The sequence below is a fragment of the Callithrix jacchus genome, chromosome X (genome assembly GCF_049354715.1).
Source record: "Callithrix jacchus isolate 240 chromosome X, calJac240_pri, whole genome shotgun sequence".
Taxonomy (NCBI): domain Eukaryota; kingdom Metazoa; phylum Chordata; class Mammalia; order Primates; family Cebidae; genus Callithrix; species Callithrix jacchus.
Window position 1 is genome coordinate 117,458,565 of NC_133524.1, and position 5,104 is coordinate 117,463,668.

At 41.4% G+C, this 5,104-nt stretch overlaps 1 pseudogene; it reads right to left on the reverse strand.

The window, feature by feature from the left end:
- Positions 1 to 1,864: 1,864 nt before the first annotated feature.
- On the reverse strand, positions 1,865 to 2,916 carry LOC100400514 (proliferation-associated protein 2G4 pseudogene; annotated as a pseudogene).
- Positions 2,917 to 5,104: the final 2,188 nt, after the last annotated feature.

A 5,104-nucleotide genomic window follows, 5' to 3' on the forward strand; every position in this document is an offset into this window, starting at 1 on the left:
ACAGATAAGGGATAATAAAAATGTCCATAAAAAAATGAAATGTTATCCAGCCATAAAAATAATGAAATCCTATCATTTGCAGCAACATGGATGAAACTGGATGTTGACATTTATTCAGGGTGGCTGGCAAAATATTAGAGAAATATTAGGGAATGTTAGAAGATTATAGTCTCAACCTTTTGGAAGGCTGAAAAGTTTTAATGGAATGGGCTGAAGGCAGCCAGTTCATTAGAATTTTAAGTCATGGGGTAAAAGATTAGGATAATAAAAGCTTTCTCAGTTAAGTCTCTTTACCCCACATTCCTTTGTCCCTACTCTAATTTGTTTGCTCATGTAAATTTTGTGCTGTATGACCCTCTCAGGGGTAGGTCAAAGGGAAATTACCCGTTAATGGTGGTTAGTCTGGTCCCTGGAACCAAGTCCTTTTATCGTTCATAAAATCATTCTTTTAACCATTTAAATTACCTATAAGCATGTTGACTTAGAACCTCTATTATTAAATCTATATGTAATAAATGTGAGGAGGAGCACTGAGTGTGGTGGTTTGTTAGCTGCAATCGCCCTCTGGATGGATTGCACGATGGTGATTGTACCTGGGAACAACAGCTCCCACCCACATCAGTGTCTTGACATCACTTCCAACTCAGAATTCTCTTCTAGAAGAAAAAGGGCCCTGGGACCTGCTGTGGCTGGAGCTGTGGAAACTGTCGCAACTCTTACCCCTCGGGGAGGTTTTACTTACCATGAAATCCTAACAAGGAGAGCCTAGCACCTCCCTTGAAACAGCCTCAAGTCTGGTACAAGTCTACCAGCACCACAAAAGTCTTCAGACTCGCCCGCCGACATGGTTTTTGGGAACAGATGCGCTCTGGATGCCTCCTTGCTGAACAAGGAGGGTCTGTGCTGTCATCAACAGGGCCTGTTGCACCGACATTACCACGTCTGGAGAAGCGGAAACTGATGTCCAAGATATCTTCAAACAAGCCAGATGGCTACACACACTTTCCCAAAGTGACCAAGACTGGGCCAAAACCTTACAATTGGCTTTCAAAAATCACTCAGCTTCTCCCATGCCTTAGACCTTTCTCTCTGTCATTTTTCCTTTACTATTGGGACCCTGCCTTTTGAATGCTCTCATTCAGTTTATATGTTGCAGACGACAGCACAATTCCACCCTTGGATAGGGCTGCGCTGTCCCAACCCCGGCCTGCAGCAGCGACTCCGTTCACGTAGCCTCCCGGGTGGGATCCCGGCTCCTGGCTCCATGAACGAGTCTCCGTGATCCTCCGTTCCCTTCATGACCTAGAGCAAGGCAGGGAAAACGCAACGTATCCCCTGAACTCGCTTTCAGCAGGAAGCAGCCAGACACTCTGGACGCCCCGCTTCACTGTGCCCTTTCCCTTTCTTGAGACCCCGACATGAGCATGGCAGACATGAGCATGGCACAATAGCGAGGGTCAACCGTGTCACCAAGTGAGGAGAGCAAACATCACCTGGTGACCATCAGGCAGGCTCCAGGTGGGGGGGAACCTCTTTATCTCAGGACTTTAGAAGTCATTAGATTTCCCTGTCATCTAAAGTCTGCACCCGGTTCCAGGCCCCTTTTCAATCAAAAATTTATAAGTAGCTATAATTTCTCTACATCGCCGGAACGCAAAAAAAAAAAAAAAAAAAAAAAAAAACAGAGTCAGTTGGAGCTGGTTGTTGTTGGAAGGGAGTGGGCTGGGGAACTGGGGTGGGGGCAGGGAGACCCCCTGCTCTGCTGGCTGTCCTAGGTGGAGAAGAAGAACTGCACTTCACAGAGTCTGGGGTGTAGTGGGAAGGGGATGAGGCAGGAGCAGCAAGCCGGGGAGATGGGACCCACCTCAGTCCCCAGCTTCATTTTCTTCTAATGTTTCCTCACTGGTGGCATTCTCTGCAGTCTTCGAGGCCTTCTTTTTTTTTTCTTTTTCTGGGTTTTTTGACTTGCAGAACTCTGGAGGTGGGCCTTTAGCTCTGCATCCTGGACCTCCATGTCAGGCTCAAAGGGACCACTGGTTATCCGCATGGGGCCGTTGGACATGAGCAGAACTGTAAATTTAAACTGGGCAACAAATTCACCCTCCTTCTCATAGAGAATATTAAATGGTTGCAGCAGTTCATGTTTGATGCACTCTACCACACCCATCCGAGCCTTCTTCTCATCTTCAAATGCTCTTAAAGTAAATGGCATGGCATCAAAACGCCTTTCCACCTCACTGAAGAAGGCACATGAAGTTTTTATTTTCAGTCCATACTGTTTAGAGGGGTCTCGTTTATAAATAGTGGTTCTCTGTCCTGCATCCTTGGCCTTGCCCTCTCCTGAGCTGACGAGAACATCCACAGCATATACTTCATGTACCTCAAATTCAACTTTTCATGGTCCTTCTTCTGCTGGTCTGTGGGATTCTGGATAATGGTTTTTTCTCCATCAATGACATGCTGCTTCAACTGGTGTGACAGCATACCTTCTACTGGCGTGCAGTTAAATGAGTGGGCAACTTTGTTCCAGGCTTCTGTCACTTGTGTATTCTGGTTTCCAGGTTTGACCAACTGTAGGGCAGCTTCGGCACAAAGGTGAGTTGCCTTAATAACATCTGCTTTCCTCCCGGTTACTTGGGTCACCTGAGCTATATCAACCACAAAAGTATGAGCTACATTAGCGATGAAGCCATCCACATGGACCCCAAGGTCAATTTTTACCAAGTCACCTTCCTTGAGAATATAATCCTGGTCACTCTTCAAAGGGGAGAAGTGATGTACACAATTATTTACCGAAATGCTGGTGGGAAAAGCAATACCTTTCTTCATTTCCTTTTCTTTCTTGAAGTTTTTCCCTGTTTCTTCCATAATCATGGCATCACCTTTCTCACACAGGCTCAGCAATCTAGACCACTTAGATTCACTATATTCCAGTGTGTGTGAGTGCATTCATTCATCTGGTCACGAAGTCAGGGTCTGCAGGGAAGAAAGACCTCTGCAGGTAGTGTTCAGCGTCTCAGGTGGTGACTCTGATGTGACACTCATCACAACTGGAGGTCATTATGTTACATTAAATGACATGAGCACAGAAAAACACTCATATGGGAGCTAAAAATGTTGATCTCATGAAGATAAAGAGTAGATTGGTTGTTACCAGAGGCCAGCAAAGGGAGGATAGAGGTGGAGAAAGGAGGGAAAAAAGTATAAATGCACTTATTACTAGTGAACTGTACACTTAAAAATGATAAAGATAGTAAGTTATATATCTATATTTTACTTCAATAAAAATATATTTAAAAAACAAAAATTCAGTCAGGCAAAGAGGATAGTAGATGGATATCCAAATCAAAGGTAACAATGCTGAATTGCCAAGTTCAAGAGAGCCTGAAAAGAGTAAATCTTCAGCATATCTAGGAGCATCCAGTGAGTACTATATATCCATCATATCCTATTTGTAGTGCGTCACTTCCAGATCAGAAGCTCTACTCTTTTTTGCCCTGGAACTACTAGATAATTCTTCATACACCATTGAAGTTTGGGGGATAAGAGAAGAAACAGAAAATAAACCCGGGAAAATACGTGTTTCCCTTTGTGTTTTTTGTTTGTTTTTGTTTTTTTTTTTTTACATAAAGTTTAGTTCCCCTGGCATTGCTTGGGGAGAAGAGGCTGTCATTTCTGGGAAGAAAGCTAGAAGAATCATTTTTCTTTTGCTCCCCTTACACAAAATAAAACAATTTTGTTTGGAGGCCTTTGATTTAACCACTTTCCTGATCATTGCTATTTTGCCAGAGCGATTTCTTTAAAATGAGAAATGAGTAACTTAATTCTCTGTATGATCTATTTTAGTATTAACTAAAAGCTTAGATGGTATATTTGCTAATTAGAATCCAAATAAAATTTGAGAAACTTCAAAAGATGATTATTGTATTTGGCTTATGATTTTCAGTTTGCTATGGGATTGTCAACTACTCGATTTGATACTGACAGCCCATTTCAAATGTAAAATCATAAATACAACTGTCTGTCAGTTTTGATTTCATCATGTAAAAATTAGACCTGCCCTATCATGCTGTTTTGCAATGACTCTGACAGATGTTGACCAAGCTTCCTATAAAATGACCTGTTTTACTTCATTATTTCCAGGCCATATCCTGGCAAATTAAAATCTGTCTTAAAATTTCATAGAGTCTATTGTTTTTTTGTGAAGAAATTTATTAGAATCAGTGTAATTATTTGAGTTTATTGAAAATTCAAGGTGTATATATTTAGATCATTCATAAAAATAATGTTGGAAGTGTCAAATTATTGCTTGGAAACTTACATATTGGGGCTTAACTATTCTAGGTACATGTATGGCTAATTGGCTACTGAGGTAGGAAGCTTTGAGATTTCTCTCTTACCTATGTTAGCCCTTTAGCCTAGTAGCTCAAAAGAGCAGAACATAGAAAACAACGAGTCAGAAAGCTTATGTATAAAATAAATGGGGAAACAGATTCCAGAGCAGAGGGGTAGCAACAGTAGCAACAGTTAGCTTGACTGGGGCCTATACGCTTTTTTCCCTTTGTCCTTCTACTCTCAAGCATTTATCAATTACCAGATTTTAGGTACTGTCACATTCTATAGTCTAAGTAATCTCTTAGACATTGAGATACAAAGATAGATGAGTTATAAGCCCTTAAGGAGATGCAGTTATGTAAAAAAGACAGAAATTCATTGTGACTTAAAGCTTTTTTTAATAGGCACAGCATGGATAAAATGTTTGTGAGTGATTTAGGTTACTTAGATATAGTTGTCATGGAGGTATTCATGCGTAGTGCGTAGCACATCCTACCCAGTCGTAACATCTGAAATATATTGAGTGCTTACTATGTGCCAGATACTGAACTAAGCTCATCACATGTACAAACTTTCTTAATTCTCACAACAACCCAATAAACTAGATACTCTTATTACCCTCATTTAATAGAAACTGAGGCCAAAAGTGGCTAAATAACTTGCCCATGGTCACATAGGTAGTAAACAGTATAGTGAGGATTTGAGCCCAGGCAGTGTGGCTCCAGAGACTATGTTCTTAATTACTCTACTGCACTGAACCTCATTAAAT